Source organism: Manis javanica, chromosome 2 (genome assembly GCF_040802235.1).
Source record: "Manis javanica isolate MJ-LG chromosome 2, MJ_LKY, whole genome shotgun sequence".
Taxonomy (NCBI): Eukaryota; Metazoa; Chordata; class Mammalia; order Pholidota; family Manidae; genus Manis; species Manis javanica.
In genome coordinates this window covers 45653280-45677834 of record NC_133157.1, presented here as the reverse complement: position 1 = coordinate 45677834, position 24555 = coordinate 45653280, and the positions used below count along the sequence as shown (strand labels likewise).

Here is a 24555-nt window from a genome sequence, read left to right as displayed (position 1 = left end):
AGTCCAGCCCATATTTATGGCAGAGCATGAAATTTATTACTTGAACTAAGCCTTGGAAGGAGGAACACAATTTTGACTCAGAAAAATAGACAACAAAAATTTCCATGGTGTGGAAGCTCAAATATACTGAATTTGGGGAAACAGAGAAGTTCTATTAGAGAGAGAGAGTTGAAAAACTAAAAGATAAGTTGTCCCATGTAAGAGGCTGAATGACAGCTGAAGGTTATGTATCCTGTTCAGTAGTTATTTAGTTATCAAGTAAAAGGGTTTTTATTATTCTTTTTTGTTTGTGTTCTTGAGGCAAAGACAATAGAGACAAAAGACCATCTGTGAAGTTAACTGCATCATTCTCAGCAAATGGTAATGAAAATATAAATTAGAACAGCCAAAAGGAAAGTCAAGGGGAAAACAGAGGTGAGAGGCATCGCAGAGTTACATTGTGCTGGACTCAGCAAATACCTGGATGTGGGAATGGGGAGGGACACACCAAAGATCGACCCAAGCTACTGCAGTGAATAATAGAACATGAAGGTTAAACAAAGAGCTGGAGAAGGAATGTGGAGAGTTAGGACTAAAAGAAGATGAAGAGTACAAAAATAAGCTAGGGAAGGAGATTGTGGAGATGATGAGGGACAAAGGTTGGGACAGACCAGAGATGGAAAAAAGTTGGAAAAAAAGAAAGTAAAATACAATATAGGACTGAAAATATGATATATGATGGGTATAGTATTAACACAGAAATGGAATAAAAATGTCTAAACTGATATGACCACTCAACTAGCATTTCTTTGCAGCTCTTGCTAAGGCCCCACAAGTCTTAGAGTTAAATGGTTGTCTGCAAATAAAGGTGCCTCCCAGCTCCATGAAAGGGAATGAATCATACTCAGCCATCCACTTCTTTTTTTCTCCTCTCTTTTTAAGTTCTGAATGCAAACTCACAGTGTATGAATGGCAGAACAAATCCCTCAATTCAGCCATATTCATTTTTCTCTAGCAAGGATTTTTTAAACTATAAGTGGAAGTTTTCAGTGGAATCATGGAATAAAAAGCTCATCTATATAACATATCATGAGCATGACACCCAGACTGTATTACAGTCATGAAAGATCTCTTCACACTGAACAAAGATGTGTTTTCTCAGCCCTGCCATACTTATTGTGATGTCCTGCAAATTCATGTCACAGGAATATTTTTTGTTAGAGTCTAAACATTTTCTAACAGCTGTGTACTCTAAATACCTTTTTTGAAGGTTATTACCTAAGGAGAAGTGTTCACTTGAGTCTAGTAAACATTACTAAAATGTAAATATATCTTTAAAGGTACATATAATTTATTCTGGTTTATCCTGTATTAATCTTCTTCAAACTAAGTGGCATTCCTTAAAATAAAAACTAAATGGTATTTATTGGATTTTAGATAAACATATGACATGGTTAGGTAGGGTTATTCTGGTAATATAAATATGGAGAAAGAGAGAACTGAAAACAGGCAGAGAGCAATATCTGTTCTGACGTGGCCTCATCAAGTTTCTAAGTGCCATCACTGTCATTTACATGTTCTGTGGAAGAGATGGTCTGTTATTTTAGGGGGCTGATTCTATTTATTAATGGAAAAAGCTTTTGATGGAATAGTAGAAAAGAGAATTTACAGAAATAGGAAAGGATCACACAAATGCACACACAGAGGTATTTCAACAAAACTGCATTTTGAATCTTGAAATCCAAAGTGCTTAATTGCCACTTAGTCTATTTGAATAAAAATTGAGGGCATGTAATTACCAAATATAATTTCTAGCTTCAAGAAACTGTCTATCCAAATGTTAACCACATACTCTCAATTCTTTTTATTTTTTTACACTAGCTTTTTTGCATGAATCAAATGATATGTGTAGAAAGAGGGAAATAAGTTATTCCTTTTTTATCAAAAGTAACAATCTTGTTCTTCTTGTATTACTATGCTTTAAACACTATGACATACAGGTTAATAGATGACATGTGTCCAAGGCTTTACAAAATACATTTTACATATGTGACAATAAAGTTAATTCAATATATGCATTTACTCAAAAATACTATTATTACATGGAAGTTTGTTATTCTGGTAAGTACCAAAAACCCCGCCCACTATTTCTTAGCATTTTTCAAGTGAAAGGCATCTCAACGTTATAAATCATCATTGGTCAGATAAATACTTTGATTTGCTGAGCAGAGGCAAAAGTTCTGTTGAGCTCATAAAATGACAGTACATCTGTTTTTGTGTGTGTGAAATAAAAAAATTTAATACGCATCTATCTAGCAAAGGTATTTGGGGTTATTGTAGGATATATATCAAATATCTGGTTCCACATTTATACAAACATTCATGGAATTCTTATCTGCCAGACTCTCTTCCAGACAATGGGGACATATTTGTGAATAAAATAATTCCTGTCCTTATTCGAAGATGATAAAGTGTCAATCATCTTAGTGAATAGAAGAGATGAATAGAAGAGTCAGGGAATTGAACATGTCGGGGAAGAGGCTTGGGGAGTTCTAGTTAAGGAGAAATGGTCAGGTCTGACCACCTTGAGAAGGTTCTCATTGGGCATGGACTTGAAATCAGAGAGCGAGGTAGAGGAGATAACCAGTGCAAAACTGACAGAGCACGCCTCGTTTTCAAAGGAGAGTGAACAGCGGTTAAAGGAGAGGGAGGGAGGAGGGGGAGAAGACTGAGAGGGAATGGAGCACCAGATACTGTAGGATTTTGCACGCTGCTGTATTCTCAATGGAATGGGGGCACGGCTGCGTGTTAGAAGAGGGATGACGTGATTTGACTTACACTGTTGAAGTTTCACTCTGGCTCTTGCATGGAGAATCGTATGGTAGCAAGGCTAGCTTGGACACAGTGACTCTAATTACTCTAATCAGGATGTAAGACGATGGGAACAGAAAAAAGGTACAGTCAGAGGAGAGGGGATATGGGAGATTGTGGATATATTTGGATGGTAGAACGTGCTAATGGATTGGGTGGGAAGTCTTAGGGAAGTAAAGAATTTAAGGATGATCTCAAGTCTTTCGAACTCTGGCCGGATGTAGTTGCCCTTTACTTTGGGAAAATTTGCTTCCAGAATCTACATGACAAAAGCCAGGTTTCTTTTCACACATAAGAAAATGATACTTCTTTGGAGCTGGCCATTGAAAATATATTGATTGGGGATCAACTAATTCAGAATTTAAGATGACTCACCAGGATTAGACAGGCCAGAGACTTGCTTTGTGTGCTCTAGAAAGGAAAGAATTGCAAAGAACATTAAGACTGCCTACAGAATTTTAGGAAGGGAAGAGGAGAACATTATATTAACTAGGAAAAGAAACTCTTTCTCTGTTTTTTAGAAATACTCCTTTATACAGAAGGATTTTTGTCTGAATAGAAATCCTTAAAGAAAGGCTTTGTGAAACCTGATCTTGGCAACACATATTTTTTTGTAGCTGTGAACAGCTGCTTTGCCTGCGTCAGCCATGAAGCTGATCTGCCTCTCCCGAAGTCTAATACATAGGAAAGACTAAAGTAATAAAACTTTCAGCCTCCCTAGTAAAGCCATGTGAACTACATAGTGAGAGTCCATTTGACATCCATCAAATCAATAAAGTTTGAATAATTTAAAAGAAGATCTGATTTTCAGGTTCAAGATTGAGGGCGTACAGTGTCTATCCTCTCAGCCCAAATCCCACTGAAATTAGAGTTGAGATGTGCACATACGGATATACAGTAGTAATAGCCATGGAGTGACCACCATAAACAGATAGAGATTTGACAGACTTCCGGAGGATGGATTGCGGATGGAATCATTTTTAAAGAACATGCCATAGCAGAGAAAACAAGAGCTCAGGATTTGCACGAGAAGACTTCATCAAAGGTGAAAGTCACCATTTCCATCAGCGCCCTGGAGAGGTGCCAACCTTGTATCTGGCAGATTTGTAGAGCAACTATGAGCTATGGAGCTGAAATCAGTATAATTAGTAATGAGGCCTTCTGCAGAACAGCTGAAAGATGCCTGCCCACTTTGCTATCCTGCACGCATACAGAGTGCTAGTCTGATGGCATTTGGCCTCTGAGCAGAAATTAGAGAACTCTTCTCCAAGGAGATGTGACAAAACTGGCAGACAGTGGGGAAAAGGAAGAATGAGTAAATTTAAAATAGTCATATTGTCATGTGATTTACTGAGAAATGGCATCTGTGAGAATTTTTTACTAAATGGTATATATACTTATCTCAGATGTATTTAACCTAATAGTTATCAAACTTTATTATTCATAAAAAAATTAGGGAATTGAAGATTCTCAAATGTAACTGTTCACAGAGTACTGGAGGACCAAATGAAAAAGTTAAGTACAAGCTCCAGAAAGTCTGATTCAGTAGGCTGGCAGTGAGACCTAGGAATATGCATTTTGCACAAGTACTTGCCCATCCCCCAGCTATGATGTAGATCGTGGAGAACAGAGTAAAAGGGAAACAAGTAGCAGGTAGTTTGTATACCCTCTTCTACTCGCATCTTCACCCTCATCATCTCTCTTCATAGAAGGCCTTCCCTACCCATCCATATTTATTCCTCTCCTATCCATACATCAAAATCAACTGAAAGTCTTCACTTGCTTCCACTGAAATCTCTCTCCTCTGAGAGAGCCTAACTACTTTTTCTTTCCACCCATATGGCAACTGTGCACTTTTTAAACATTACCTGTATTATATCATTGAAATGTTATTGATGCATCTCATTGTAATTAACATATTCCCAAGTTTCTCTCTTGTCTCACTAAATAATTTAACTTAGTCAAGTGCTTTGACTACACTAACAGTACCAATAATTTATAAATTAATTAAGTTGATACTTCATCCTTCCCATGCCTTCTATCATATCACTCTACAACAAAACCTAAAGAATCCAAATAGAGTGAAAGGGAAACATAAGCAAATTCTGGAACCATGTCAAAAAATTTAATATCTCTATTTATCATGATTTAATGAATTCCAAGTTCAATGGCAGCGATGTTGAAACATAAATTCTTGGAACCCATAATCCTCGGTCCTCATGTTTCTCAAAGTACCTATTGTGTATAGATATGCAGGATACATATCACCCATGTCCAAAAGAAACTTTTAATCCAGTGTGAGAAATAAAATAAACATCAAAAATTAAATCCAAAATTAGGTTCTCTAATTAGAATTTAGATACCTACAGAAAAGCATTGGTGTATTTTGATATAATATAATCCTAAGAAGACTGATTTATAAGATTTTTAGATGATCACTTATAGTCATAATAATCTTGAATTTAAAAATGTTTTTGATGTTTTAAAATGTATTGTTTTCATATTGCAAAAGCCAAAGATACTGATGTTACTAAACAAAGACATTAAAGACTAATAATTTAGTGTTCCTCAAATTCCTCATCCTCTTCTACTCGTTACAATCCTCTTCCCAGGGCAAGCTTCTGTCAATAATTTCTGTGAATTATCCCAGGGAGGGTTTCTATATAGCTGTAAAATAATGGTGATATTTATGGAGTATTTGTTTTGTACAGAACACTTAGGCATATGTTTTAATCAGACCATCTCACTGACTCTCATAGCTACCCTGTTTTATAGACCATAAATATCTTCATTTCACCAGTGAAGGAACTAAGACTTGGAGAAATTAAATAACTTGTCCATAGGCATGAAGCTAAACTCCAACGAAACCAAGATTCAAACCAAAGTAGAATAGCTCCATCCTCTGACATCGCTGCACCAGAATATAACTGCCAAAATATATATCGAATCATATATAGGAAATACATTAATGAGACATGCTTAAACAAATATGACTTGCATTACATAAATGAGATCATGTTACATACATTTTGCTATGACTGTGAGCATTGAATGAGCTAGGCTAAGTGGGTGCCAAGCCTGGTAAATGGTGTAAAGTCTCAAACAATCTCCCTCTGACTTCTAAACACACTGAGGCATTTGGTCTGAAGTTATCTCTATTCGCCACAACCCCTCACACTTACTAGGTGCTCAATAAATATTTCTTTCAGCTTTTTTTTCACATTTTAGATAGTCTTCAATTTAGCTTTTAAGAGAAACATTCTTCCTTCCCTCTTCTATGGCAAACTGTTACTTATTTTGTTTGTATATATTTACTTTTAGAATATAATTAATTAATTGAGGATCTCCTGTACTGAGTTTTAGCCTCGAAGCCAATTTGCCAACACACACAAAAATATATGGCAAGAAACTTGATAATATCAAAAAATAAGACCTCATGGCACCGGGGTAATATATTTTTGATACATACTTTTTAGTGTATATATATATTTCTTATAGTATATATATATATATATGAAAGAGTGTGTATGTGTGTGTGTATATACACACACACTCTTCCCAGGGGTATTCATAATTTTAAACAAAATAAATAAATATTTAAACAAAATAAATAAATAAATAAATATTAGTTGCTAACCATACTGTCATATTATACCTTTTTTCAAACAAATTTAGGCTAAGAATACTTTATTTTATATAAGAGAGTTTATTTAAAATAAAATAAGATAAAATTTATCTGATCAAAGCTACAATAAATGGCTGGTGGGAAGACAGAAGATGGGAATTTATTTGCCTCTTTGGATACACTAGAAGCTAAACAGTTTCTAGCTAAATGGTTTCTGGAATTCCATACTTTTATACCATTTTCAGGAGGTCTCTTTATATACTAGCTACTACTGTACTAAGGAAGTGGTCAGATACTTAATCAAGGAGGAGTCCCTTTCAACAGATAATGGTCTTAACTGTACTCACATGTATTATAGGAAATTTAGCCTGTCTCAAAGTACAGTTCATGGACAACCTATAACAGAATCACCCATAGTACTTGTTAAAAAATGTCATTTCCTGGGCAAATAGAGAATATCTCAAGTGTTATCTGGAATCTTGCATTTTTAACAAACATTCCACTTGAAGCTTATGTCCTTGAAATTTTAAGAACCATCGATATGGATTTTACAGTAGAATCATGCTGCTGAAAACAGCAAAATGCATTGAAAAGAATGTTTAAATTAAGTCAGAATTTTCCTAATTTTTAGTGCAAAAATAATAGAGCTATATGACTTTTGCCAGGAATCTTCCTTTTGAATGAATGACTTCACTTAAATGCCTTTGTGTATGGAAATAAAAGGGCGTTAATATACATTTTGATGCAACATGTCACAACTCCTCATGTCTGGGTAATTTTGCCAGCAATAACAAGTATAGCCTTTCCTTTAAGAAATTAAATGTTAGATTTTTCACACTTTGTTTTGCTTTCCATAACAGGCATCTTCTTTGCGCAGGGCAAATTATCAAGTCTTCACTGGTTTGTGTTTTTCCTCTATGATGAGAAATTGCAGTTTTTGAATCTCTTACTTTAGAATGTGTTAAATCAAGTCCAAATTTCTGGAGGAAACAGTATACAGAATGAATTTGAACTGAGTCTATAAGCAGGGAGGAAGCCCAAATTGAATCAGAAGTGAAATTACACTTTGATTTCGTTATCTCACTCTCCCCAGAAAAACTGTTCCACAAATGGTGGAAAACAATGCTTCCAAACTGAAACAGGAAATAAAATTAAGTTCTGATTTTGTGGCATATGGGTCCACTGCAGGTTTGACAGAGGGGCAGATGAATTCCATTAAATACCGGTATTAATTGCACACATACACACCCTGTGTTGGATGAGGAACTGCACTGGATGATGTCCAGTAGATAAGGCATGGGCTCTGTTCTCTTGGAGACAACAATCTGTGAGTGAGGAAAAGCATGACACAACATGGAAAGTGAGAAATGTTGTAAAGGAGGCCTGGGGAAAAGGCAAGGGGATTTCACAGAAAAACAAGACTATTTTGGAATGCAAAAGAATTACGAAAGTCTCCAAGTAACGTTCACATTTGAAATTTATTTTGACCAATTAGACAAGGGAATGAGAATTCAAAGTCAAACGCTTTGACAACTCCTTCTCCCTCCCCTAACATTTTTGGCTGTGTCACAGTCTCCTTAGTGGAAGACAAGGTCCAAGCAAATAGAAAATTGCCACAATATTTTGCAACCCTTGCCAGTTACAGACATCCTTGTACTGGAAGAATAAATTATACCATTGCCCAATCTTATGACCTTTTACCATGCATCAGTGGGCAGTAAGTATAAGAGGTGAGGTAACATAGGTAAAGCAACGTTGAGATGTGTACCCTGTCTGTCAGTGGGAGATTCCATAAGGTCTACAGAAAATCTACAAGCTCACAGGCTCAGGGAAATCAGTGTAGCAGACAAACTGCAACCACTTTCCTGTGAGTACATCCTTTGTCTGATACAGAGTCCTCCCCAGACGTCCTCCCAGACCTTCCTGAAGCCAGGGCTACTGAGATCATGTGTTTCTCTTCCCTGATTACTGTTTACTTCATACACTTACGGTTTGGGTCATCATATTTAAAAAAATAACACATAAAGGGGTTCAATCCCCAATGTTTATTTAACTCTGTTTAAATCGTATCATACGCACTATCTGGTCAAAGTCCAGCTGGCATCTTGGCCCATCAGGCTCTTTCAGTGATATGGATGATAGCATTGTTCAGACTTCTCCAGACCGTGGTCTTTTCTACACTATGGTTCTGACCTGTACATTATCTCCTTAACTCACTGATTATATCTGTGAACTATTGATATAATAATGCTAAGTAACAACCAACCAGATAACCTTAGCAGCCTATTAAAATATACATTTATTTAGCTCATACCTCTGTGGATCAAATGGGTATTGGCTGATCTAAGCTGGGCTCAGTTGAGTAGCTCTGCTGGGATTAGCTGAACTTGCTCGTGCATCTCTCATCCTACTCCTGGGACCAACAGGCTAATCAGGGCATGTATCACTCCCGAAATGGCACAGGTACACAGCAGCAAGCAGAAACATGCTAGGCTCCTTAAGGCTGAGGCTGGAAACTGGCAGGCTGGTTTCTAGCTCATTCTGTTTTCAGAAATAAATCACCAGTCCCATTCTGTTACCAAAAACAAATCACAAGGCCAAACTCAAATTCAAGAGGCAATGAAATATGCATTGCCCTTTAGAAGGAGGAACTGTAAAGTCCTACGGCAAAAGGCACAGATACACTCCCCCTGAATGAGGGGTTTCACCTGTATACTTCCTTAACACACAGTGCCTACTGCAACCTAACAGCACAATGTAGTAGAGGGTCTTATAACGTGTTTCCCCCAAGTGAGGATGATCTTCATTAAGGCAAGTACTCTGCCATATTCATCATCACAGTATCTCCAGAACCTTGAATAATGCTTGATGTGTAGACACTAACATTTCCTGATTGACAGATGGCAGGGAGGGAGGGAAGGAAGGTGGGACGAAGTAAGATGCTCTCAAACACAGGATAGCATTGTGGTCAAACAACCACACTGAAGGTATAGCATGATTTTATTTGCCATGTTTTTTTTAGGTCTGGTACCATTTATTTCTTTGTTTTTACTCCTCTAAAACTATCTGAAAACAAATTCTTACTAATACCTGAAAATAATCAGAGATGAACAGAATATACACTTAATTTTTTTCCCCAAATTTCCTCCATGCAAACTCAGATTAAGATTCTTCCTCTCTCCGCATGTCTTTTCCAGTTTTGGAAGGAATAATATGAGTTGTCATGACCAATATTACTGGACATGTGATAAAGTGAGGAAAGGCACACACTTTGTCACTTGGCAGTGGTAAGAAGTTACATATATTTAAAGGCTGCTAATATAATTAGGTTCCATGCATTAAGTCAGATTCATTAAGAGGCTAGGACATTTAGGATTAAGCAATGAGGATTTCTTTACAGGTCTGTTTGGGTAAGCTTCTTAAAATTAAACCCCCTTAAGGCTCTTCCAAGCTTCAGTTGATTCCATATGTAAGATTTTACAACTAATGATGGTCAGTTCTTTGTATTTGTAGATTTGTTTCTTTTTAAACTCAGAGAAAAGAGTTCCATTTACTTAACAGTACTACTAATTACCAGATGACTAACACTACATTGCCCACTACCATTATGGCTTGCCTGGCAAAGTGCTAGGGGATTTACACACATTATTTTTAATCCTTCAAGTAACCCACTGAGGAAACAACTTTTGTCCTTTACAGGAAAGGAAACTGAGGCTTAGAGAATTGGTGACATGCTCAAACCAATACAAAGAAATGCCAGTCAGAATTTAAATACAGATTAATATGATTTTGAAGTATGTAGGTTTTCTTTGTAATAGATGGTTATATCCTGCATTTTAAAACATTATTACTTATTTTTAAAAAGCAATGTTTTACTCTTAAACCAACAGAATAAAATCTTGAAGTTTCAGGTAACACTGAAATTCCTAACTTGTTCCCTGTCTGACAACTGGTGGATGCTAAGCTCACATGTAGTTGTTGATATTCAAACAAAATGTGAACTGCTTAATTGCTCAGTACTTGGAGTGAGACACATTAGAAAAGGCAAAGTGCACCGATAATACAAAATTAACCTAAACTCTGTGTATTAGGCAAAATACACCTTACATATTATCTCAGATTTTCAGGTCACACGTTTTTCATATATTTATTTTTTAAAGCTCTAGTCATGTTTATTAGGAGAATAAAAGAAGGCATAACAGAATGGAACAGATTTAGAGAATACAATTTTATTTTAAATGGCACATTAAGAAATCAAATGGCTTGGGACTCTGTTTCTGTCCAATTCCCAAAGTTCCTAGATGTTAAAAAGAAAGATTCTCTTTTCTTTTTTTCTTCCTACTTCCTTTCTTTCCTCCTATTTTTCCTTTTAAGAGAAGAAGGAAAAGTAATCATTTGGGCTTTTTTTCTTAAGTTTATTAACCAGACATTTGAACAACATTCATGGAATTTTAAATAAATGCTGAAGACAATTGTGCACAATCCCTTTTTTCCTCTCCCAACCCCTATAAAAGGTGCTGAGAAAATGGGATAACACAGGTAGACTAAACACCAAATAATTATCTCCATAATGAAAGGACAGTGCAATCCAATGAATATGTCTTATCATTACATTAAAAAGGCATTTAAAAGTGAACTGTAATCTTTAGACAATGCTTCAGAATTACAAATTGCAAGATCAAAAATCTAGAGCCAGGAATGGCATTCAATTGGCATGAAGAGAAAGATTGGCACTATGTTTTTGTTTATTTTTACTTGAATCAGGACTGCCCTCGCAAGCATTTAATTTGTATAAACACACGCATTGGGTTCAAGTGAGGACTAATTAACATGTAATCAATGGTATTACAAATGCCTTAACCCACACATAAAATTAGGAATCCACACAAAAAGTCCAAATGGAAAGGATCTAAATGGGAAATCTGAGTGGCAGAGCAGTCAGTAAGCAGACAAACGTCACTTTGCTGCATAGTGATGAGTCCTCATTTGGCACCATAACGACAAAGAACAAAGTGTAAGCAGCAGAAAACAAGCACTCCATTTTTCTAATCCTAAATAAAACTCTCAATGACACATATTACTAAGTAAAAAATTTTGGATTTTTCGGAAGAGACAGTGAGTATGCAGCAGAGACAGGATTTCAGCTATGTGTCTGACTTGGACCACCATACCTATTCAACCTCATCACTTTGTGGAACTGTTCTCATCTGCCATTGTACTAGCACGTTTTCCTCCTAAGTGGATTCTTTCTGCAAAATTGATGGTTGAAGCCTTAATGCCTTTATCCAACATCCTACTGTGGATATTGCCTACAATGTATTTCTGACCCAAACATGTACTATCATCACTGGCTATACTACTAATGCTTCTAGTTGTCTGATGTGCTTTCTTTAATTGCTACTCTTATGCTGCAATAAAGGAGTACAGTCATCATTACAAAAACAGAATGGAACCCAAGATACAGATAAGATTCTTAAGAAATAATGATAAAACAATGAGATGAAGAAAGATACTACTTGAGCATGTAACATGAGCTACAGAGATATCACTCACCTGAAATTCAAAGGGTAATGTTTCCCTTCACATGTATAAAATAAAAACTCTGTCAAGAAATCCCCAAAATATGAAAACACACTGCTAGGAGACTCATCTCTACCCCACAGCTCTGTATAGAAGGTGATATTATCCCCAGTTAACAGATGAGACTAAGGAGGATGAGAGAAGTTAGTTAAGTTTCTAAGGTCCCAGAACTAATAAAATTCAGAGAATTGCTTAATTCCTGAATTCTAAAGGATTCCTAAGTAATGCCTGACATAAAGTATGTACTCTCAACAATGCAAATTGTCTCTCAACCAACCACTCCTGTAGCCCCACAACAGGTTTCTTTTGGTCACATAGGCTGTGTTCAGATATGAAATTGAAATTCAATATAGTCACACCAAAATGAAAAAACAGATTCTGACTTCCAAAGTGAAAAATCTCAGAAGCAAAAATGGAAGATCATATAATCACATCCTTTGGGATATCTTTCTTTAATCTCCAAACTGGCTGAGAACCCTCCTCCATTTATTCCTTCATCAGAGACTCACCACTTTACACTGAGATTGTCTGGTATTTGCCCTTGTCATCTTATCAAACTGATGGAAGCTAGACACCACTGAATTTAGGACCTTATTCACCTGAAATGGTTTCTAATATATGGGCATTGCACATAAATGCTTGTTAACTGAACTAGGTGAATCGTCACCATTGGGATCTTCAATTTTGCCAGCATTTTAGGAATTTTCAATATTTTGAGTCCATGGCAACCTGGAGAGCCCATGACATATTCCTCTGGCTCTGTGGCAGCCATCTAGCCAATGGTAGCAAAAAGCTACCTACTTGAAGACACTCTCAAAAAAAGAGCTGCCTTCTCTCTCTCTTGCATGGTTATCCACTCACCAAAAAAAAGCAAGGGAAATTAGAGAGCAGAAGTTATCATGCATATTAAAGCCTCTCCACCACATGCAAGAGGCTTTTTCTGCACCACTTGGACAATGGAGAACGGGTGTACTATGCTGGCAGTCATTAAAGCATATCTCACATAATCTCTGCAAAGGTTCTTCAAATACTCGAGAAGATGCAGAGCCTCAAGGCCCATGGTCTCATCACAGCCAGATGTGAAATACAACTACCAGCCTCCTGAAATAAGTTCGTCAACTCAGAAAAGAACAAACGAGACTTGACAACATTCTTGTCAAAAGAATTGATAGGAAAGGCCAGGGCTTTGCCGCCTGAGTACACACTGATTGTTGCTTGGGGCTTAGAGAACGATGAGCAAGTGTAGGCTCTTGGCTGGAAATGTTAGCCAAGAACATTCAGAGAAAGAGAAGCGTGATTAGAGGAGAAAAGTTGTGCATCCCTGGATGCCATTGTACCTTTGAACAAGGCTAACTTTTCCCCTCTGATTTTTTTTTGAAGTTGATCTAAAAGGAAGAAGAAGAAAAAGAAAAGGAAAAACCTGAACAATTTTTCTTTCATCTGTGATAATGTTTCAATGCCAAAGAGAAAATGTGATGAAAATGCCAAAGAAAAGAACTGTGGAACCTATAGCATTCATTGTGTTTATAGAGAGATTATGCTTCTGGTTGCTAACTGCCTCCAGAAGGTAAGCAAGTGCTAAATCTATGCATTTAAAATAGAAGAGAGCAGGCAGAGTTCCCATTTTTTAGTAGAGCAAAATGATTTGGGGGCTGAATATAATTTCCTTTTCCACGTAATAATAACTTTACAAGAAGTTACTCTCTAAACTCAGAGTTCCTTTATTTTTGTCTCTTCCCTTTCTAAAATATCTTCATGACAAAAAGCTACAGCCATACACTTTTGGTATTTCATTGCAAGATTTCAACCTGAAACTGTGATCAAATTAGAAGCTTGGAAAGGATTAGCAGAAATATGTTCTTGCTCTTATCTTTATCTGCTCTGACTATGGTCATAAGTTACTCCCAACCTGTCCTCTGCCTCCACCTCACACATGGGTACATCTTGAAACACATGTACATACACAGTTTGAGACTTGAGCATAAGTTTATGTTCAACATACTCAGAGCAAAACATAACCTGTTCCATTTCTCAAGGCTGCAGATAAATCAAGTTGAGAATTACAGAGGAAATGCAGATACGAATAAATTGTTCCAAATGACCCCATTTACAATATTCCCAATATTATTGCACCAAGAATGTGCCAACACTACTGGTTAAATGAATTACGGCACTGTCATGCAATGGGTGACTATTGAGGACATTAATAATGGTGTCTTAGAAGAATATATAATGACTTACAAAGATGTCCATGATATATTGTTGGCAAATCAAGCAGACTACAAAACAACACCTACAGCTTATTCCCAATTTTGAAACTACAAAACAGGATTATTTTACTACTAGTCTCATCTACATTTAGTAGGAAAAAAAAAGTCTAACCTGAAGCTCTAGAAAGTATGTATTTTGAAAAAAAATATTGAAAGGAAGGATATTCACATAAAGTTAAGTGTTTCTTCCTTTGGGTGACAGAATTTTCTTTTTTACTTACGTAGTAAACTGAGAAATGACAAATGACAGAAAGATCTCAACTGCCTGTTTTTTCCAAAAATCAGTGAGTCTGAAGATTTCTGAAAAATAACCTCATAAAAAATAAGCTATTATTGGATATTTTTAACTGTACTTTCAATTACTCAATAAGAATTTTTACTGATCTCACCTGCCTAAACTAGTAAAATGATAAAATACATAACCTAACCCAAGTTCTATTAGTTACCATTAACACAATTGTTAAAACAGACAACTGCAGATATAGAACTTTCTATAATTTGGAAGAGTGAGGAAAAGGGAAAAATGAGACAAATGAAAATCAGTAAAAACTTCATCCCACTTCAACTTTTTTTCCCCTTTTTTCTATGTTTCTGTTTCTCTGTGGATGTTTTTAATGAAACTATTTCAAAATCACATGAAATACAACATAAAATTATTTATGGCTCATAATGTCTCTACTTTCACTTTCTTCTTTAGGCCTAGGCTGAATTCTGATCTCTGCTTTTCCATCAAGAACACTGTCCATCCGAGAATAACTAAAAATCATTAATAGAGCTGGAGGGGAATAGTATCTGACCTAAGGTCTATATTTTTTTTCATTCAGTAAACTTGAGTCTGGATTTAAGTTAGTGCTCATGCTTACTTAGTTTTCAGTGGCACTAAAAGCCAACTATATAATGATAAACCATCAAGACAACAAGAATAATCAAACTGCCATGTATTGATACTTTCCTCGGGGCTAAACACTTTATATGTTTCATGCATATTTACATATATACACATATATGTACATATATGTATAATCTTCAGAATATTTCGGGGGTATTTTTTTACCTTTATAGTAAAGATTTTAAAAACCCAAAAACGTAAAGCTCAGAATCACTCAATTTGCCCAAGCTCAACTAAGAACCCAGCAGTAGAAAGTGAATCACATGCAGGTTTATCCAACACAGAATCTGTGCAACCAGCACTGATTCTGTACCTTACTTCTGGCTAGCTTTTTGCAAACAGAGAGCTGGTCAGTCCTTAATCCTCTGAAGTGTCCTTTTGTTTCAAGTAATGATTCCTCCTTGATGTGAAGATGAACTTACATGGACGATGTTATTGGATGCACATTCAAATTACAATGAACAGGCCTAAAACTACAACTAAACTTGAGAAGGTCACAGTCAACATCAACCTAATTTTGCTCATCCTAATTCATCATAACTAAGTTCAGTGTAAATACAAGATTCCTGCCTCAGAAATAAAATATATACCACAAATGGATACTAAATGAAGGCATTATAACTAGCTACTTCAATTGTGCATCTCTATGAACATTTGCATCTAAGGTAGATAAAATACAGATATAGCTATTTATACTTTGGGAGGGCAGGAAGGAGAAAAGAGAAAATAGATGAGATGGGGAAAGAAAAGAAAATAGAGAGGTTCATAAGTTATGAATCTGCTTATAGCATCCAATTCATTAATTTAAAGTTTCTGAGATGTGATCTGTTTTTTAAAAAATTCAGATTGTCAAAAGTGCAAAATACATCAATGCTGACGTAACAAAACTAGTCAAAAAATGAGAAAAAATGACATCTTTCAAGATCAACTGTTTCACAGAGTACAGAACAAGCTGGCAGGCTGCAGAACATCATACATTAACTAGCATAAGTGCTTAAAAAGAAACATCTGACAGTCAATGCATATCAAAGTTAGGAGGCAAGAGTCCCTCTCCAGGGACGGAGGTGTTGTTATATCTCTGATGGTAGGAATTTCTTAACCACATCCAAAGGTCTTGTATTTTATTGGACCTAGCATAGTACAGATTTTGTGTGTCTCTCTTAGAATGGATCCACAGCTGTGACAAAAAAATCACAATGGAAGAGCATGAATCAGAGTTTAAGATATCTAGACAGCCTGAAATTGCAAATAACTTCTCCATTTATGGATAGTTTAAAAAATAATTCAATAGCAGGTCTCACGGACAGGATAAACAAAAATGCTTAAAACCAGATAAAACTTAAGGAAAATGGCCATTTATATGATGTTTATTCAAAAGGTCATCATTTATTTCTTCCCTACTGCACGTATCTTCTTTGCCATTCATTCATTCCATTTGTGTTTCCAATAAATTTGTATCAATAATCTATTAAATGTTAACATTTTAATAGGCATTAAAATCCTAGAGAAGCAATGATGAACTAATATTTAGATTTTTATCTCTAAGGGTCTTAACCAAGTAAAATTTTTCATGTAAAATGATGATTAATCTTGCAAGAAAAAGGCATCTTAGAAATTTGGGGTCAATAGCTATTGAATAAGCCAAGAAGAAAGAGCAAAGAATGAAATGGGAACCAGAAACCTCTGGAACAAGAGGAAACAGAAGCGCAAGAAATAAGAAGCGGGACTATGCAAAGAAACAGATAGAGCCCAGCAGAGTGGATTGATAAGAGAAGGATCACACACTGGAAACCAGAACAGGGAGACTTAATGAGAATAAAAGGCACAGTAACTATGGTAGAAAAAATTAAGGAGAAAGAAGAGTGTGAAATAAAGGGAAAGAAGAAAAGGGAATATTGTTTGGGAATGAGACATTATGAAACAAAACACAGCCTACTAAGATGCTGAATTAGCAAGAGTACCAGCTCCTGTCCCTGAGATTAACCGCGGAGAAATACAGAGGGAAACCGCATTTGGGAAGAAAATTTTTTAAAGCCTTGTGGAGGGCAGAGGTGGGTTGGGAGAATGGGCTAGCTGTATTAATTGGTCTGGGCTGGAGTAGAGGCAGCTTGGGAGCCATGGGGCCCGCAAAAGGAGGTGTTGGCATTCTTTCTTGCTTTTCCTCCAACTTTGCTTTATGAGAAGCAGTACTTGTTCTCAACAGTGCAGCTGTCAGGAGGAGAAAAAAAACAGGAAAAATAAGAGCTCTGTATTATGGGGGAGTTGAGAGACTAAAAGGAAGGACTGGCCTAGGGCAGTTCAGTTGCTTCCCCGTTCTGTCCCCCTGGAATTCCTAAGACTGCAATTTCCCAGTTAAAAGTTTTTCCTTTCAATTGTGCTTCTGCCTTTTAGAGCAAAGAATGAAGCCCTACCTGAGGAGTAGTTCTGTGGGATGAGGGGTGACTGAATGTGGTTTCCAAAGGCCAGCTTCTCTTTTAGGGCACATTTAACACTACCCCTTGTCCTGCTCATCTGGTTAAAAATTGAGCTCCCAGCTCCCCCACCCCGCGCGCACACACACACACACACACACACACACAGACAGACACACACACACACACACACACGGCCTATCAGAGTGGACAACGAGCCCAGGAGAAAATGGGCTTACAGATCTAAAAGCTGACATGTGAGGAAATGAGTATTTTGAAATAAAAAACATACACTGGATTAGTGGATCTAGCAAAGTCTAAAATTAGAACAGGTGCACCAGAATTTAAAATGAGTTTTTCTAAACATGCTATAAATGATAAAAGAAGATGTTAAAATTATAAAATAACACAATATATTTCTAACAGATTCTGGTAGAAATACTTGGTATGAAAAAATTTTTGCTGAAACAAGTAATACAGTAGATAAGACAAATAGTGAAATGCTAAAATGAGAAAAAAATTAGCAGTTTGAAGAAAAAACTGCAGAACTCTCCAAGAACAAAATGTGAAGGAAAAAGAAATAGACAATATAAAAGATGAAGAGATAATGAAGATAGAAGAAAAGTGCTAGTATCCAGAAGATAAGAGATTCAGAATGAAAGAATATAGAAGGAGAAAGAAGGAAAATTTTAAAATAGAACAGTAAATTTCCCATAATTAAAAAAAAGATAAAACAGATTTAGCCCATAGAGTGCCAAAGCATAAATAAAAATGTTTTTCAACTCATATGTAATTATAGAAAATTTAAGATGATTAATGACAAAATTAAATGATCTTAATAATTTCAAGTGTGAAAGAGCAAACCACATTTAAAGAATCAGAACACTGGATGCAAGAAGACAATGAGGTAATGTTTTCAAAATACTGAGAATAAAGAATTTGAACCAGAAATTTTATATTTGGCCAAAGTGACATTCAAATGGAGGGCAATGATAAAAATCTATAAAAACAACCTCAGAATTTTACTACATAAATACCCTCTTGTAAAAAAAAAGTCCTGGATAAAGTGCTTAAGAAAGAAGAAAAATAAATACAATTGCTGCAGGAGATATATGAAGCAAAAGTGACTAAATATCTAGCATGTTTGCTGTGGTCTTTTAAAAGTAGCTAAGACCAAGGGAAAGAAAAATCAGAAAACGTAGGTATAAAAGCCCCCAAATTTAAAAACATCATCAGCACAATGGGATGAGAAACAAGACCAAGAAACGTAAGAGCTTTCTAAAATTCTTGTGTTTCTATTAGGGAGTTACAGATTTTAATTTTGACAAATAAGGGAGGAGGAGAGATTTAAAAGAAATAAAGTGGTCACTTCCTTTAAAAAGCAACTAGATAAGGTGAAGTGATGCTTTCATTGAGAACCACCAAGAAACCTAGACAACATATATTTTAAATCTGTTCAAAGATACTACAAAGCTAAAAAGGCAGTTAAGAATTACAGGGCCAACATCTGGGAGAAGAAAGAAAACTCAGCAAGGTCACGTAGGCATTTGGTAGCATTTTTACCCTGCAGGCATCTGCCTACTTGAGAAGAGGGATCTGAGAGGCTGAGAAGCTTAGTGGGGCATTTGATAAATTTCAGGGCTCAGGAGACAAAAGACTACAGTCCAGGGCCCATCAGGGAAGGGAAGGTGCCTCATAAAACCCCATGCTTTGAGTTGGGAACTGAGAGATCTGAATTCTAAAATTCCTGGAATAAACACTGGTTGAAGATGTAATAATTTAATGAACTATTATATTCGATTTGTCCATGTTTTATTTAAAATTTCTCATAAGCAAAACTAGCCTACAAGATTGTTTTCCCTTTTAACTATTCTTTTATCATTTTGTGATTAAAATGATAATGTTCTCTTAGAACGACTTGGGAGGTTTTCCATTTTTTCTGTTCTGGAATAGCTCTGCAGCATTTCAGTCTTCTTTAAAGGGTTTCTATATCTTTCATGCTGTCTACCTACTGGAGACAGAGAAGGGTGTCATATATTAAGTGTCATTTTGTATCTAGGTCTGCTTCTGGATTCTACATCATTCTACTGGTCTATTTGTATATTCTTGTGTAACTAAATTATTGTTTCAAATCATCTATCAGAAAATCAAGCATTTACTGCAAAGCCCTTTTTCCTCAGTGGCTCTGGGAATGATGTCTACGTAAGAGATCTCATTCAGCAGTCCCACAAGGGGAACAATCCTGGAACTACAGCAGGCAGAGCTGAGATTTCCACAGGAGATTTAATCACATCCCAAATTCACTGGAGAATCTGAGCTAAGTATAGGGTTATAAAAAGAAACTTGTACAAAAGAAAGTATCCATCTTTCCGTTTGACAGAAGAATCAGCACACATATCAAGGAATAAATAAATCATTTAGGTTCACAATGTCTAAAATGTAAAATAATCAAACAGTCATTTCCACTTAAAATTTCAAGTTATTGATGCCCGGATACAAATTCTGTCTCTTGGAAGTTAAGTATTTATTTTTACTTTTATTTACACCTTTCTTGAAATAAATCTCCGAAATACCTGCATAACTCAAAATTGACACCATAAACTTCAGGTCTCTTACAGCCTCTGCACATAGCTTGGCAGTTCTTCAACTTCTAAATTTGCAGAACCAGCACTTCCAAATGGTAGGTAACTAGAGCCACCAGTGACATTCTGTAATAAGCCCATCCTTCACCCAAGTCACAGCCAGGGGAAGCATCATGGTTACCCAAGGCTTATGCACACTGGTCTGGACATATGTCAGAAACAAATGTCTTTTCACATACCAGCTTTAAGAGAATGAGTATCTATTTAAGATCAAAGACAAGCAAGAAACAAAGCAACCATCCATAAACTCAGCACAAAGCTACTGGGGATAATCTATTTAGGCTTGCATTTTCCTTACCTGGTTTTTCCAGATGGCCATTTCACTCACACCTATTGGAAAGATAGTGCGAGATTAAAACCCAATTTAGAAAGCACCCACTAAGGTCAGATAAACAGGTACACCAGTGGAAGATAATAATGAAAATATGGAAATGTATAAAATACAGGGTGGCATGAATCAGTGTAGAAAGGCCATACTACACAATGAGGAGGACCAACTGGGTAACGATTGGATAATAACCTTGAATTCCTGTGTCATAAAATATTAAAGATGAAGTCTGGATGGATAAAAAAATCTCATTATGAAACACAAAAAGTACTAAAAGAAAACATAGATCATTAGTCTTATGATTCTAAAGTGGAGGCCCATCTAAGCATGACACCAACCTTTTAATGACAAAAAGTGAGGTTCCACTACACAAAAAAACTACAATATTCTCTAGGACAAAATTCCCATCATAAATTAATAAATCCAGTTAGGCAGTTAGTTAGAAATACCTATATACCAAATAATATTTGAGGTGACTCAAAATACATATACATCTATTAATAGTTCACTGTTCACAAAACACATACATAAGTTATAGAAATGAGAAAGTGAGGATTGAAAATAAAATGAGTTAATAAAATAAGAAAACCACTCCAATAGACACTAATTTATGATGAACTAGGTGCCCTGCACTGTTCTAAGCTTTCCATTAAACAACATTCATTCCTATATTGAAATATATGTTTTAAATAATCCCAAATCTCTATTGTGATTTAACAAAGTTTATACTTAATAAGAGACACATACCTAAAACACATACCTGAAACCTAAAATATCCTTGCAATGAGGTTCAATTTTGGCCAAGATGGTAGCACCCTTTAAAACACGCTTCATGTGGGGTTAGACCTATACTGAACTATTCTCAAATTAATATTTACTGAGGAGAAAATGAGTGTGTTTATCATTTTTTGAGAAAAATCGCTGTAATGATTTCAATCATATGGGGTAGAGTAAGAAAAACTGCTATGACAGATCAGAATAATTTTCAATGCATATATTTCAATTGTTTGCAAATAACTGGACAGTTCTGTTATAAAGTACCCAAAAAGCTCTACATATTTTGGTTTTCTAAATGTGTGTCTTCACTACAAATAATATACATTGTATAAAAACAGGGAAAAATAACAGGAAATCACTGCAATTCCACCACAGGAATGCAACCAATGTCAGACATTTCACTTTCTGCCTCCCAACATTTTTCTCCTTTTTATTTGTTTTAAGAATTTTAGCATCCACTTTACAGTCTTCTTCATAGTTTCCTCTATGAGAAAAAGGATTTTCAGAGCTAGCACCAAGCCCATTAAAGTAAATCACCAATTCTAAATCAGAACAAGCCCAAAGTAATGAGGGTTTACAGCATCCTAGAGAAAACCTTTGGCCCCCACAGTGTAATACTTTTGTTTATGCCTTGTAGGGTATGATGAATTTATGGCATTAGAGTTTAAATAGTTAAAAATGTAATTAAGGTTTCCTATTACATGGCTCTTTTTTCTTCTGTATCTTAGTGTTCTCCATATTTTTTTTTTTAAGAAACTTATTATCAGGTAGCTTCACAGATTAGCCACATATCCGGGTCCCATCTCCAAACTTAAGTTTTATGTTTTAAGTTCAGTCTTTTTCTTCTGTTTGCCTAGTTTTTGGGGGTGTGGTATGTGAAGAGTGTGAACCTTTAAAAAAAAAGTGTATAGACAGAAAAATCAAAGATACTTATCTACAAGGCTTCTGAAACTTTTGGGCACTTAAACAGAATTCAGTCATCTGTGTGCAAGATCTGCATATAACTAGTAGTGACATTTTACAAATGCAACATGGTCCAAATGTTAGAAAAACTGTTCATAAGGCTGTGGTAGTAAAATATTCAACTTGGTGTGAGTGAAATAACATTTTTTCCCATATAACAAGATAGTTATACTTTTTCAAACACATGAGGAACTATATGCAATCTCTGACTTTGAAGAGGAAACTGTGTATTTCTTATAATCTCTCTACTATCATCTATCTTTTCATCGTGACTTCATGTATACATATACATGGGGATCCTATAAATGGCATTAATTTGTATTGATATTTCCTGGAAATCTGATTCCCTCACATTTTACATTATTAATTTCCTAGTGTTAACAAGGAATTGGCTGAAATTTTTGTTTCTCTATTAAAAATAAAACACCTCATTCTAAAACTTCCTGCATATTTTAGAAACATCAAACCTGATTGATTTGTAAACTCAGTTAACTGAAAACCCAAAGACTGAATTAGAATGCAGAGCCAGGCATAAGTATGTAAATGCAAAAATCTTGCTGAGATCTCATAATTCCACATCCATAATCCCTGGGGATTCAGCATCAGAATACACAGAAAAGCCCAAGTAAAGGCTGTAACCACACTTCATGTGGAGTTGCTAGGGAAAAGGCATCAGTTCACTGTGGGGATGGCCTCACAGGAGCTAGCACTCTTGACCTCTCTGTGCTGGTCTTGGGCTGGTTCTTTGACTCTCTGAGCTGTAAATCTATGAAGCAGTGCTAATGCTATGCAGACTCAGGAACAAATACTCATTGCACCAAGAGCTCCGAAACATCAAGTCTGTGGTTTCAAATGCTCTCAGCCTACGTTTTTCTCTTGAGTAATAGAGACCCCTATTTGCTGATTTGTGAGCAGCTTCTGAAATGAAAGGGCCTGTGGGTGGGGGTAGGGGTTTAATTGTCTTCCAATTCCAAGACGGTGAAAATCTTTCCAGAAATTACTTCGACAGTTCTTATCTTGACCCAGGTTTTCCATTTTTTCCTTTCTTCCTCTCTGTTTAAAATTTTTGTCCATCCCTCTGCTGGCCACCCCACCCCTCCCAGAGCATCCTGTACTTTCATTTTTTTTTAAAATCATTTTTATCTCAACTTTTTTCCCCTCTAACTCTTCCTAGCAAAAAGCATCTATTAGAGCTCTGTTTTGCTCTGAAGCCTGATCAGGCACCCCCACTCCCACCCCACACCCCCCTGTCCCTGGGCGGCAAGGGGCTAAAGTTCCAGTTCCCACCCACAGGGACTAACAAAGGAGGCAGGGGACTGAGTGGGAGCCAGAGCGCTGGTTCCTCCATGACAGCCCCGCCTCAAGTGCTGTCTGGATATTGTCCTGATATTTCTGTGATTCTACTTGACAGGCAGCTCCCTCTTTCTCCCAAAAGAGAAAAACAACACAAAACTGTGAAGTGGTTTGTCAGAGCTTGAAGAGTTATTAGTGACAAAAATGGAAAAGCCATCCATCCAGTTTTTCCATTCTTCCTTCACTGAGAGTCTGTGGGCACAGTGTTTCTTAGAATGTACTCTAGAAAATACGCCAATAATTCCTTCACACTCAATATCTCAATATCATCAATTAGTTCCTATTTGAAAATGGATTTTCCTCTCCTCCAAAAAAGTCAATGGCCCTTTACTTGGATCTTTTTATAGTTGTCCTTCCTCTTTAGCTAGAAAGTCTTTCCTTGATGGTAAATATCTGCCAACTTGGAAAGCTAAAGTACCCAAAACTGGCAGAGATACATTATTGTCATCCCTGTCTCATTTTCCAGCACAGGGGGAAAAATAAAAAAATAAAAGCCTATTTTCACATGCAACTGACGCTAGCTCCGTTGCTGAGATTAGCTCCTGAGGGTGGGGGAAACGTGTACCAGTTCCCTTTCATATATGTATCCTTTTTATCTTCCATCTGCAACTCAATGGATAGAAAATGTGATGGGCTGGAGAAATCTGTTCATTCTGGTAAACTGTTTGGAGGTGTCAAGGCTAAGAATAGTCTTGGGCTGACATTAAATAGTAGGGACACATGCTGAGCTGGCTCACCCAAAACTGGTGTCTACAGCAGCACACTAAATTAGAATTTAGATGAGAGACCTTTTTTAGAATATTCTTGGGTCTTTTCACTCAAAGACATTTCAATTTAGAGATGCAGTGTGGCCCTAGGGGACATGAA

The 24555-nt window shown here is 36.3% G+C and overlaps 1 long non-coding RNA gene across 2 annotated transcripts in view; it reads right to left on the bottom strand.

The window, feature by feature from the left end:
• Window positions 1–24555, bottom strand: part of LOC108396156 (uncharacterized) — a 134560-nt gene that overhangs the window by 68123 nt on the left and 41882 nt on the right. Inside the window, exon 3 of one of the 2 annotated variants that reach the window (XR_005061839.2) lies at window positions 7724–7800. The exons of the other annotated variant lie outside the window; for it this stretch is intronic. This is a non-coding gene — a long non-coding RNA (uncharacterized lncRNA). The remainder of the gene's footprint in view (window positions 1–7723; window positions 7801–24555) is intronic. 2 annotated transcript variants of the gene reach the window in all.